The sequence below is a fragment of the Herpailurus yagouaroundi genome, unplaced genomic scaffold (assembly GCF_014898765.1).
Source record: "Herpailurus yagouaroundi ecotype Mexico unplaced genomic scaffold, PumYag 77, whole genome shotgun sequence".
Taxonomy (NCBI): domain Eukaryota; kingdom Metazoa; phylum Chordata; class Mammalia; order Carnivora; family Felidae; genus Herpailurus; species Herpailurus yagouaroundi.
This window is the reverse complement of record NW_024412388.1, coordinates 94079783-94093959: the sequence shown is the minus strand read 5'-3', so window position 1 is coordinate 94093959 and position 14177 is coordinate 94079783. Positions and strand designations below refer to the sequence as shown.

General features: G+C 41.3%; 1 long non-coding RNA gene across 4 annotated transcripts; it reads right to left on the bottom strand.

Moving 5' to 3' along the window:
- Nucleotides 1–3587: 3587 nt before the first annotated feature.
- On the bottom strand, nucleotides 3588–14130 carry LOC121027627 (uncharacterized). Of its 4 annotated transcripts, XR_005788836.1 has the most exons (4): nucleotides 13916–14130; nucleotides 13657–13713; nucleotides 5094–8744; nucleotides 3588–4991 (listed from the first exon to the last, which is right to left on the bottom strand). It is a non-coding gene; the product is annotated as an uncharacterized LOC121027627 (long non-coding RNA). The 4 variants fall into 4 exon arrangements; XR_005788834.1 differs by lacking the exon at nucleotides 13916–14130 and having other exon boundaries at nucleotides 13657–13909; XR_005788835.1 differs by lacking the exons at nucleotides 13657–13713; nucleotides 13916–14130 and having other exon boundaries at nucleotides 5094–5282; nucleotides 6826–9834.
- Between the last annotated feature and the right edge of the window lie 47 nt (nucleotides 14131–14177).

Sequence of the window (14177 nt, the reverse complement as noted above, 5' to 3'; positions counted from 1 at the left end):
CATCCTGAAAGCTCCCTCTGCCAAAAACTTTATTCATCTTTATATCTACAACTCTTAACATAATGCATAGTAAGTGCTAAATAAATGGTGCATGGAACAGAGGGAAGTTAATCCACAAATAGAATGTGAAATATATAAGTATTAGAAAGTGTCAATATGCATTTTATGACTCTAAAAGAAATATACATGTTGGAAAGAATTCACCAGTGAAGCCATCTGGAGTTTCATTTGTAGAAGATTTTAAATGATGAATTCAGTTTCTTTAAAATATAAAATACGGAATTTTCTATTTATTATTGTTTTAGTCTTAGTCTGTTTCTCAATAAAATTTTCCATTTCATCTATATCGTCAAATTTATTGGTAAAAAGTTGTAACATCTTCTTATATTTTCAATGTCTATAGGACCTGTACTGATGTCCCCCTTTTTATTGCTGATATTGGTAATGTGTTTTTATGCACTCTTCCTTGATTAATCTTGCTAGGAGTTGATTAATTTTTTAGCTCTTTTGAAGATTATAAATTTTGGCTTTGTTGACTCTCGATTAATAAGTGTTGGCTCTTGTATGTCTGCTTTCTATTTCACTGATTTCTGACTTTATCTTTATTTCCTTTTACTTCCTTTTTCTTTTTACTTTCTTTGCATAAATTTGCTGTTTCTTTCTCTAAATTTCCCTGTGAGCTCTGAATCCTATGGGTAGTTCTTTAGCCAAAGTGGCCCATTAGTGGAATCCCAAGTCTCAAAGAAATGAGCCTGATTTATTACCCCAGATGCTCAGTCATTAGCTAGGACTAGGTTGTGAGAAGCATGGCCTCAGTTGTGAACATATTGGTGGATCAAGGTCAGTAGTTGGGGCCATTGATTAACTATGCTCTGCAAAGGGAATTCAGGGACCCATTTTCAGAACCACATTTCAACTCCTTTGCCCCAAAGATTTATTTCTTCATGCAGGTTTGGGGAGAAGCTCTTCCATGGTTCCCATGGGCCTCTCTTCCTGAAAGGAAACTTAGAAAAAGAAGGTTAGTAGGATGGACTACATAAATTGATCTAGAGGTCACAAGTGATACTCATCCTCTCCCTTTTCCACTATCCACTCTAAATTCCTCTCACTTGCACTTATCATCTTAGCAGGTCTTCATGGTTTTTGTGGTGGTATAATCCAAAGCTTTATTCCTGGTCTGAGATTTTGGTAACTATACTTTGTCAGGTCATGGTCGCTGCATATTTTCAGTTACAGTGGGGCAAGGGAGTGTCAGGAGATGTCCAAGGGAACCACATGAATTCTGCTAAAAACAAACAAACAAAACCAAAAACAGTGCTACCTTTTCCTATTGATCAGGGTCAATTATCCTTGTCATGATTGTGACTCCTCTTTTTGCCTACTGGTCCCAGGAATAATGAGTCCAAAGTGCAGAAGTCATAGCTTGTGGTTCAAAGGGACCCTTGCTGTGTCCTTTAATAGGAGTGCAATCTCTTTGATGACCAGTACCACCAGCCCCAACCCTATCAATCCCAGATTTGTGGATATGGGAAGCACAACATCCTCTAGTGGGTCATGGGCAGTAAAAGTAAATGGGGGTGTTCCTACATCCATTTCTTAGTGGATCCATGTATTTTTTCTATTGGGAGTCATGAAGACCTCTGATTTATTTGTATAACACATCCTGAATTATAACTCCCAATTTTTTTCAGAATGTTATCCTTGAGTGGCTTTTCACCTGTGCCTTTAGAATGTCATTCTGGCTTTCTATGAGGTCAGCTTTTTCTGGATGGTATGGTATGTCCAGCGGATCCCATGGCCATGGGTCCACTCCCACATCTCTTTTACCATGAAGCAGGTACCCTGGTCAGATGCTATGTTACATAGGATTCTACATCTGTCGATCAGGCATTCCATAAGCCCCAATATAGTAATTTTGGCTAAGGATCTGTGGGTGGAAAGGAAAACCCATACCCAGAATAGCTATATATCTCTGTGAGAATGAACCACTGACTCCTTCAAGATGGAAGGGACCCAATGTAGTCAACTTGTCACCGAGTATCCAGTTGGTCTTGAGTAATGGTGCCATACTGGGGACTCAGCATAAGTCTCTGTGATGACAGATTGGACATTACGGCATCAGTAGCTGTATCAGTCTTGGAAATTTGGAGTCCAAGCTTTTGGGCCTGTACATAGTCTCCATCCCTGCCACAAAGGCCCCTCCATTTATGTGCCTGTATTAGTTTCTTAGCACTGCCTTAACAAAGTACCACACATTTGGTGATTTAAACAACAGATACGTAATTATCTTACGGTTCTGAAAGCTAGAAGTGTGAGCTCAAGATGTCCATAGGCTTGGTTCCTTTTGAGGGCTGTGAAAGAAAATCTGTCCCATGCTTCTCCCCTAGCTTCTTGTGGTTTGCTGGCAATCTTTGGCATTATTTGGCTTCTGCTACAACACCCTGATCTGTCTTTATCTTCCCATGGCATTCTCTCTGTGTATCTCTGTCTTCACATGGCTATCTGCTTATAAGAACACCAGTCACATTGAATTAGGGGACCACCCTACTCCAGTATGATGTCATCTTAACTAATTACATCTGCAACAGCCCTATTTCCAAATAAAGTCACAATTTAAGGTATTGGGGGTTAGAATTTCAACATAAGAATTTGAAAGGGGGATAAAACATAATCCATAAGAGTGCTTAGAACACATCATGCAGGTTCCAAGGTGGCCATTGATTAAGGCTGGTAATGACAATTGGATGAGTCATTTTGTCTCCTTGATTGCTTAGTGCCTCTTCCCTGGTGGATGTGAGATATGATACAAAACTCCTCACACTTCATGCCCACTCCTGTATATTTATCCACATGACTCTACTCAAGATCTCCTTGTCTTTGGTCTTCTAGTCCTTTTCCTTCCAGGTGCCCTACTAGGTCTTCTGACAGGCCATTGACACCTGCCCAAGAATCTATATATATTCTTACTTCAGTCTGCTTCTCCTTATACTAAAAGCAGACGATCAGGGATGATCTTTGTAATTCTACCAACTGGGAAGATTTTCCTTCTTTGCTGTTTTTCAAAGACTCTGAAGAATGTAACTATAATGCAGCCACTATCTAATTTTGGTTTGTACCCACATACTAAGCTGACTCATCCATAAACCAAACTTAGGCTTTACCCTTCTTCCTTCAGCTGGTCATGGTATTGGTGCAGCTGTGGTGGGTTATATGGGGATGTGGGCTACCTGGTCATGCAGCTTACAAGTGCCTCAGTTGTGTTTGAGCTCCATCCTGTATGTACCATTTCCATCTTATAACAGATGCTGCTGGGTCCATCTGAACCAAAAGAACTCAGTCCATAATAAGTAGTTCTGGACACATGGTTACCTGATGTCCTGTGGTTAAGTGTTCTGTCTCCATCAAGCCTCAGTATCTATCTGGTTCTCACTAGTAGCTGGTTCTTAAAATGTGTATAATTCTCAGTTGCAGATGGCATGGCCTTGCTCCAGAGTCCTAAGGACTGCACTGTGATGTTTTTACTGGGGCTTACCATAAGCTCTTTCTTAGTCAGCTTGGGCTTCCATGACAAAATACCATAGACTGGGTGGCTTAAACAACAGAAATTTATTTTCTCACAGTTCTAGAGGCCAGAAGTCCGAGATCAAGATGCCAGCATAATCAGGATCTGGTGAAAGCTCTCTTCCTAACTTGCAGACAGCTACCTTCTCACTGTATCCTTACAGGGCAGAGAAAGAGAGCTCTCTGGTGCCTCTTTGTCATCATATTGGGGATTAGGGCTTCAATGTATGAATTTGGAGGGGGACACATTCAGTCTATAACATTCCACCTGTGGCCCCCTAAAATTCACATCATTATTGCACACAAAATACATTCATTTCATCCCCAAATCTCCAAAGCTCTTAATTTATTCCAGCATCTAAAGTCTCATTTGAATATCATCTAAATCAGATAGAGTGAGACTGGAGGTATGATTCATCCTGAGGCAAAATTCCTCTCCAGCTGTGAATCTGTGAAATCAGACAAGTTATATACTTTCAAAATACAATAGTGGGATAGTAATAGGATAGACATTCTCATTACAAAAGGGAGAAGAAAGGGGTGATGGTCCCAAGCAAGCTCAAAATTTAGCAAGGCAAAGTCCATCAGATTTTAAGGCTTTAAAATAATCCTCCTTGGTTCAATGCTCTGCCCTCCATGTCCAGTAGGTGGCAGCATCACCCCCAAGGTCCTGTTGGGTAGTCCCCCACCAAAGGCTGTTGAAACTGAGGTAGTGTAGTGGCCCTGATGATCTCTTCATCACTGTCGGCATCATTTTCCCCTCTTCTTGCAGAATAGTGCATGTGTGCAGCTGAATAGCTCTATCATTCTGTCTTGTCAAATTCAATAAGCCCAACAGCCTTCCTTTGTTTGGTCCCATCTTCATCCCCTTCAGTTCAAATTGGCTGCATTTCTGCTCATATAATCCCATAAACTCTTTATCAAGTGATAATCAAGTTGTACCATTGGTATTTTCTTTAGAACATGCTTTCTCATGTTTTTCAATATGGATAGGCTGAGAAATCTCTAAATCATCAAGTTCTGGTTCCTTTTTGCTTAACAATTCCTTCTTCATCTCTCTCCTTTCACATTTTACTATAAGCAATCAGGAGGAACCAAGCCCCTCCTCAATACTTGGCTTAGAAATCTCCTCAGCTAAATATCCAGTTTCATCACTCACAAATTCTACCTTGCACGAAACAGAACACAGTTCAGCCAAGTTATTCACCACTTTGTAACAAGGGTCACTTTTCCCACAATTTCCATTAACGTCCTCCTCATTTCCATCTGACGTCTCACCAGAATTGTCCTTAATGTCCATATTTGTAGCATGCACTTTAAAACTTTTCCAACTCCACTCATTATCCAGTTCCAAAGCAGCTTCCGCATTTTTAGTTATTTGTTACAGCTATATTCCACGGCTGGTGTCAAGATCTGTATTAGCCAGGGATCTCCAGAGAAACAGAAACATTATAGTTATATAGATGTAGGTGTAAGTATAGATATAGATTGCATAGCTATAGCTATAGATTTATTATAAAGAATTGACTCACATGAGTATGGAGGCCAAGAAGTCCCAAGATCTGCAGTCATCAAGCTGGAGACCCAGGAGAGCTGATGTGTAGTTCCCAGTCTGAAGCCAACGGCCTGAGAACAAGGAAAGCCAATGGCGTGATTTCCAGTCTGAAAGTTGGCGGGTTCGAGATCCAAGAAGAGCTGATGTTTCAGTACAAGCCTAAAGGCTGGAAAAGGCCAACATCCTAGCTATGCAATCAAGCAGGAGTTCCCTTCTACTCAATCTTTTAGTTCTATTCAGGTCTTCAATTGATTGAATGAGGCCCACTTACATTAGGGATGGCAATCTGCTTTACTCATTCTACCAATCCAATGTTAACTTCATCTGGAAACACACCCACAGACACACGCAGAATAATGTTTGGCCAAATACCGGAGTACCCCATAGCCCAGCCAAGTTGACATAAAATTAACCATCACGAGCTCCAAACTGCTTCTTTTCCTAGTCTGATACCTCCAATACAAGCTTTTACTGGAATATATGGCCAAAGTGACAAAGATGTCTGTACTGTAGCCTGGACTTCTGAAGAGCCTTTCACCTGCTCTGGGCCCCAAAGCTGTAAATCTTCAAGGTCACCTGGTAAATGGGCTGGAGCAGTATTCCTAAGTGTGGTATATGTTGCTCCAGAACCTAAAGAGACATATCAAGCCCTGTGCATTCTTCTTTGTGGTAAGGGATGCAAGACTTTCACTTTGGAAAGATATAATGGTACACTCTGAAAACCTCACTGAAGTGGCAAGTCCTTGAATCTTTATAGCATTTTTCTTCTATTCTCTGGAGCATTAGTCTTACCAATGCCTCCAGCATACTAGCCACTCCACTTGTACAGTCTGACCGGCATATCATTGATGCAATGGGTCGGTGTGCTACTCTATAAGATGTTTAGGAGGTTCAGATTTCTTTGGACCTTATTACGACAGAGGGCAGAGTTAATCTATCCTTGAGGCAAAACTGTAAATGGTTATCTGTCCCAAATGATCTTTCCTAATCAAAATGGAAAATAATTTGTTCAACAAACCACTGGCCACACGTCATGTCCTGATGCCTTATTAATCTGCACTAGCAATAAGACTATATAAAGCACAGCAGGTGCTATTGGGGCTGTGACTTGCTATGGTGGTCTAGAGTCATTCTCCAGGACCCAGCTAGTTTCTGCAGGGGCCTGACTGGCTAATTAAATGGAGATATGATAGGGACCATCCTCCCCACATTTCTTAGGTCTTTAATGGTGGCACTAATTTCCACCATGCCCCCTGGTATGTGATATTTTCATTTGTTTATTTTTTAATTTACTATGTTAGCCAGGTCTGGAAGGTCATTTTCAGGTGTTTCCACTTGGCCTTCTTCACTATGATAGCTCTTCACACAGGTCAAGCATTTAAATGTTGGTATAACTGCAGCTGCTAAGTGTATCAACTCCAATTACATACTCAAGAACTGAAGAAATGACCACTGGGTGGGTTCACAGACACAATGGACCTACCCTAACTAGACTTTAGTCAGAACTCCAATTATTACCCAGTCCCCATTTGCCTCCACTCTAACAAGAGGCTATGACAATGCTTTGGGTCTCAGGATATTGATGTCTGAGTTGACTGAGTCCAATAGTTCTTAAATTTCTGGTTATTCCTCTTTCCCACTGTGTACAATCACTGAAGTAAATGGCCATAGGTATCTTTAGCAAAGGACTGGGGAATCACAACACTTACATTTGCTGCAGTGCAGCAGGATCTGCCGCCTCTTAAGTCAACAAGTTTCAGATCTGAAAAGTGGCTCAGATCGGGATACTGAACAAGGGACGATGACTTTCTGGATGAAACCACCCTCAGTCTCCTGCTCCTCCGTTTTGGCCTTTTTTGGGTAGTAGATGTTAATAGGATTCCCACCTATTTTGCCCCTAGAGATACCAAGCCCTACATCCATCTCCACAACTCCCTGTGAGCCAAGCCCTCTTGGCTGCCACTTGTCAAATGTTGTTGGTCTTTTTAATTGTGGCCTCCTGGCTTCTAGTGACTAAGTGCCACTATCTGGCCTCTATTACTTGGGGAAGGGGGATATTTTTCCCCATAATCATTAATGGGTCCTAACTCTGTGACTGCTGTTGTTAGCTCAGGAACGCAGAGAACTTCTTGGTGGTGGTGTCCCTTACCAGAGGATTTCTGATGGCCTTGGTGAATGGTGTATCTTCTGGGCCCTCCTGTGAAACAGAATCCTCTGATGGGTCTTCTGGCTTCACACATATCCATTCCAGCATGCCCACTTCCCCCAGTCTTTTAATTCATTCTTCTACCATGTGCCCGGGCAACTGAGAGAGACATTTCTACTTTGCTCAGCATTGGCCATCACTTTCTCTAGGTTTTTAAGAGATTCCCCCGCCCATCCCTCCCATGAGTTTGTTACATCCTCCGTAAGAGTCCATGCAGTGTTAAATCCCGAGAAGAAAGTGCTGTCAATGAATTCTTGATCATCTAGTCTAATATTCCAGCCCCCATGATCAAGTAACCTCAAAACTCCTCTGACTTGTTTGTATATGCTAATTTTTACAGCTCCTTTGTATAGGATCTCTTTCCTCCTTTATTAGGTCAGGCATGTTTTCAGCTTGGTTATGCTAGGATTTGATTCCATTTATTAGCATAGTAGCCAGTAGAGAAGGAGTGGCTCTGCAGTGTCTTTGAGCATGGAGGAAGTACTAGTTCTTACTACGAAGAGGTAGACTATCTCTGCAAGCTTTCAAAGTTCATGAGGGCCTATAGAGCTAAGATCCTTACAGTTGTGCATCCAGATGTCCCATCCCTTGTTTCAGGCATTCAGGCATTTTCAGCCAGGGCCCTGACCAGCTTTGGCTACATATTTAAATGTCTTTGGGCCTCTGTGCCTCTATCATGTCCCAAGTTTGTGGCATAACTGTGTCAGGTCTTCCACTATAGAGATAAAAGCCTTTTTGTAAGTTACTAAAGAGGTCCTCTTGTCTCTCATACTTGGCTATTAATCAAGGGGGACCTTTGCTTTTTCGTTATCCCGCCTGAGTGTCTATACAACTTAGCAGTAACCGGCCAACTCCATTGTCCTTGTAGGCATTGCCCTCCCCGACCCCCATACATTTCAAATGCCTGAAATTATATTCTTTTCCTTCTCCTCCACTGGGATGTTTTCCCAGGCCACCACTGATGAAATCTTTAGCACCTGGTCACCACCTTGTGCTGGGAACTATCCATGTCCGTACACTACTCACGATAATATTGTCTTTGCCCACCAGATACTGAGCGAGTGAGCCAGTCCTGAAACTTCATTTTATTTTCTAGCTTTCTTTTGTTTCTGTTTTTTGTTTTTGGACCTCTCTTGGTACCACTTGTGTTAGTTTGGACCCTCTGAGCAGCTGCCAAGGTGGTATTTGGCATAGCTAGGGCCGCCATTACAAAATACAGTACCGCAGACTGGATAGCATAAACAACAGAAATGTATTTCTCATAGTTGTGGAGTGTAGAAGTCCAAGATCAAGATATCAGCAGGATTGGTTTCTTCTGAGGCATCTCCCTTGGATTGTAGATGGCCACCTTCTTGCTGTATCCTCACATGCCCTTCCTCTGCACACATGCCCTCAGCGTCTTTCTGTATGTTCAAATTCCTCCTTACAAGGACACTAGTCAGATTGGATTAGGGTTCACCCTAACATCTTAATTGCCTTTATAAAGGACCTACATCCAAATACAGTCACATTCTGAGTTATGAAGGAGAGGGAAAAGAAAGGATGAGTAGGCATTATCTCAGACTGCAGCAGTTCTGAGGGTTTCAGGTAGGCTGATGGATGATCCTCAAGCCAAAGCTACCTGTTAGAGGAGTCCCAAATATTTCTACAATGGAGCTGCATTGCTCAGTCAGTTGCGTTTCACTGCTCAATAAAGCTCCTGCCGTGCTTAGTCATTGGCCAGGACTGGCCAATTATTATTTCTTGGGGGACTTGCAATAATCAAAGCTAATTAAATCTGTCAATATCCTTGGCTCAAAATCTTTGCTTATTTTAAGATATTCTTACAAAATGACTGGAGTAAAAATAAATCATAAGGTGAAGCAGCCAAATCCAAACTGTCTCTTTATGTAAATAGCAAATCGTAGCTGCTAGAGATAAAAGTGGATAGATGGATTTGGGGAACAGGATATTTAAGAAGAGAAAGGGACCTAGATTATAGATTGATTTGAAATCACTTATGAAATTCTCCATGTAAGTATACCTTCTGCCATTCACCCAGGAATGCCTGACACAAAGTAATCATACAGGACATTTACTAACAAATCTGAGTATTTTCAATATTTGTTAGGCTAGTAGCTTTACGAAATTACTTCCTTTACTTCTAGTGGAATGACAAGGCTTCTAATCTGTAGATACTTTATTGTAATATAGTTAAGATCTCTGTGTTTCATCTCTTAAAATGATTACAGCAGCTTTTAATTAGGGGGTCATATTTCTTTCTTTGCAAAAATATGCAAAAAGTACCAAAATATGTGAAAGCTCTCATTCAGCAGGTGAATGCAGAACTTTCATTAATATCTAAATGATCTGCATTTCTCCAGGAAGAAACAGTCCTTTTCATCTCTCAGTATTTCACCTAAAAAGATTGTGACCAACAAACTTTCATCAGTTTTATTTAAAAACACAAACCAACCAATAGGGGCGCCTGGGTGGCTCAGTCGATTGAGCGTCCGATTTCGGCTCAGGTCATGATCTCATTTTTCGTGAGTTCGCGCCCAGTGTTGGGCTCTGTGCTTACAGCTCAGAGCCTGGAGCCTCCTTCGGATTCTGTGTCTCCCTCTCTCTGCCCCTCCTCCTCTCATGCTCTATCTCTCTGTCTCTCAAAAATAAATAAATGTAAAAAAAAACAATTAAAAAACACAAACCAACCAATCAACCAACCAAACAAAAGCTCCACAAAGGAAATAAAAGAAAAAGAAATATTAGTGTTAAATTATATTTTAAGAGTGGCAATTTGAAATACTGAATTTTCTACTTACTCTAATTCTCTAAGTGACACATACATTAATCTCTATATAACTAGTGTGTTTACAGCAACCAGTCAATAATTGTCTATTTACTCAACAAATATTCTAGAGCATCTACTATATGCGAGGTACTAGGCTGAATAAGATGTAATACTGGTCCTCAAAGAACTCACATTTCAACTACTTTCCTTTTAAAGAAAATATTTATTTTTACTGTGGTAAAAATATACATAAAATTTATCATCATTAAGTGTATAGTTCAGTGGCATTAACAATGTTCACTCTGTTGTGCAACCATTACCACCATCCATCTCCAGAAATTTATCATCATCCCACACTGAAATTCTGTGGCTGTTAAACAATAATTCCCCAGCCCCTTCTTCCCCTGCCCCAGGTAACCACTAGTCTACTTTCTGTCTCTATGAATTTGACTATTTTAGGTGCCTTATAGAAGTACAGTAAAACCTCGGTTTGTGAGTGTAATTCGTTCCAGAAACATGCTTGTAATCCAAAGCACTTGTATATCGAAGCGAAATTTCCCCATAAGAAATAATGGAAACTCATATAATTCATTCTACAACCTAAAAATATTCATATAAAAATGATTACAATACTGTAATAAAATACAAAATAATAAAGAAAATATACAGTATAAAGAAAAACAAATTAATGCACTTAAAAAAATTTTTTAATGGTTATTTATTTTAGGGGAGGGGCAGAGAGGGAGACAGAATCTGAAGTAAGTTCTAGGTTCTGAACTGTCAGCATAGAGCCCAATGTGGGGCTCAAACCCACGAACCACGAGATCATGACCCAAGCCAAAGTTGGACACTTAACCAACTGAGCCACCCAGGTACCCTAACCTGCACTTACTTTTGAAAACCTTCGTGGCTGGTGTGAGGGAGACAAGAAAGAGGAGGATTATTGTGTAGGACAACTTTCACTGTCACTAAGGGAATCACTGCTATCTCAATGGAATCTTTTTCTTTTCATGCAACTTTAACAAGGAACTTATCCAATGACACTTGCTTTTGCCTCCTTTTGAGGATTTCGTGGAAATGTGACATCGCATTGTCATTAAACAGATTCATTGCTCACACTGCTACAGCCTTTTTTGGGTGGTGCTTTTCTACAAAATTTTGCACTGTTTCCCACATTTTACACATTTCTCTAATCTCATTTGAAGTGAGGGTTTCCTCTGCCTTTTTCTCTTCCTCGGAACTCTGCAGACAAGATGCAAACATAGGCTTCTTATAAAATCTTGGAATTTCAGCCACTCGCATACCTCGTTCATACTTCTCGATTTCCTTCTTAACTTCCACCACAATCATCTCCTTCTTATTGCCTATTTTTTTCTGCATGGAGGCCATTATATATGCTCGCATGGATGTTGACTATAGTACAGATTAATAAACTCTTGCCATATACTGTATTTAATGTAACTGGCAATAAGGCAGCAGAGGAAAGGGTCCATATCTGCAGGCAGCCTGACCTACAATAAAGCAAAGCATTCCTAAGCTTACTCTTGTATGGAAAAGCAAAGGACTCTCCACAGGTGCTCTGAAGTAACAAAAAACACTAGTGCCAGTTGTGGGCACCTTCCAACGTTTTGAAAAATCACTGATTTCTGCCAAATGCTGCAGCCTGAGACTGAGCATGGGAGACGATCACCAATAATCCTGTAGAGAAAGAGAGAGAGAGAGAAAGAGAGAGAGAGAGACGGAGACACAGAATCTGAAACAGGCTCCAGGCTCTGAGCTGTCAGCACAGAGCCCTACACAGGGCTTGAACCCATAAGCTGCGAGATCATGACCTGAGCAGCAGTTGGACCCTTAATTGACTGAGCCACCTAGGTGCCCCGAGTTTCATTCCTTTTTAAGGCTAAAATAATATTTTGTCGTATGTACATACTACATTTTGTTTATCCTCAATTACTTTACTCTTAAATAGATAAACTCTCATTTTATTTCTTTCAAAGAGATACCATGAGGCTTTTAAAATTATTTTAAGCCAGTGTCCATAGCATCACACTAGCTGTCCAGATGCCAGTTCCCTGCTTTTGCTGCCACCAAAGTACGAGGTGCTCTCTTTTATGGTTTTAGTTTCTGAAACAATTCCCGACTCTTTTCTTCTATGTCTCTTTTTATAAGTCATGGGGACAGTTATACATACTTTTGGGTGTCTTTTTTTAAAGCAGTAATTTCTAGTTTATGTGCAGTCAGAAATATTTACAAATTAGGTAATTACAGGTATGTAAAGAATTGATTTTGGGGATCAGTTCTTACTGGTTTCTTTATTTGGGTAGTATCTGCGGTCCACCAGGGACTATTCTGCCACAGTTCATTTTGTTCCAGGACCAATGTGCCTAGCTCTCCAATATGTTTAGATACCTTACTCAGTTTCTGAATGTAGCTCATTCTCTCATGCTTTAGTACATTTCTTTTTTGTCTTCTTTGGCTCCTTTATCATTTTTCTCAGAGGAACACTTGGTTCAACATTTAATGATACATTTATTGAATTGACTATGGGCAAGAAACTATACTAGGTGCTGGATTTTTAATGCCATGACGATCCATTTTCTTGGAGAAAACAAGATTTCCCTTATTGCCCACCATCAGCTACCGGCTCCCCTTCATTTATGATATATAGGGCACAAACACATTTACCCAGAGGAGATTCCACATTCAAGTGACTTTGTGGGGCAGTCACTGCCATATCTGATATCAGTAGGACACCTTGCATCCCTGAGTGTTCAGGAAATATTATCATGCTCAAGTACCTATACAGGTTTATAGGTAATACCTATGTAGGTATATAAATAGTTACTATATATTAATTTCAAAAGAACTTTGAAAGAGTAGGCACAGTGAATTTAACAACACTTTTTCAACAGAAAGGCCACAATAGTTGACCAGAAACCTAGAGGATATTGTTCTTTTCACAGCAATCGAACAGATTGCTGAGGATTGCTGCTTGGAACTTCTGTTTTATAAGTGTCAAACATCTGACTGGCTAGGGACCACAAAACGATATTCTTGTTGAATTTATGAAGGCAGGAAATAAATGAGAGGAAAAACAGAGCCCATACCCCAAAGGCATATTTCTACACACCGCCTCCCCCTCAACTGAAATGCCTCATTTACAAATCTAACCTAGAGCCAAACATGAACTTTACTTGAGAAATACGGGGCCTGAAGGAGACTTGACCAGTGGTATCATATTAACTGGAAACAGAACCCTGGCATTTCTCTCTGTCATATACTGCCCATCAAATGACTTCTTACTTGGCTATCTTTCTTGAACAAATAATTCATTTTACAGCCTTTCTATTAAGTTGTGACGTTGCCCTTTTACCTTTAGGGAAGCGAAGCACAAAGCACACAAAGGCGGCACCGTCAGCTAAATTCTTCACGAATAACAGAAAAAGCAGAGAGCAATACGAATCTCCGATCCAAGGCGTTACCTGCTCTAAAACCTGTACTGGGAAGTGTGGGGTGGGGGGAGCCGGGAGGGCAAGGAATGGAAGGAAATGCTGGTAAAATTACCTTGACCAGGAGGAAACTTGGAGTCTTTTCCCACTGACTGAAGCCCACCAAACTTTTCTGAAACGAACCACGGTAGGGTGGGCTGAGGCAAACGGCCCCGTCCAAGGCGCCCGCTCATTCCCACCGCAGCGCACCCGGTCACCGCCCACGGCAAGTCCCGGAGCTCCCCGCGCAGCGCCTGGAAGACTGAGTCAGAGCCGGAAGCGCGGGGAATCCCGCGAAAGGCGGGGCCGGTGGAGGGCGTGGAGAAAAACCGGACCAATTTACTCCGGCGGGGATTATTGTACAAGGAGCCTATCAACTCCTCCGTACAAGTTCTCCCAATTGCCAATCTTGGGGCGGGTTCACACCTTCTCCAAGGGAAGAATCTCCCCACATGCCTAGGGCTCGGAGCGCCCCTAGCAACCACGCAAGATTTAAAACGGAAGGACGGCCCTGGGCCGGAGGTCCCTGGAACCAACCGCGGCCTGGCAGGGAGGCACTTTGGCCCAATCACCTTGGCGGGAACTATAACCAACCAA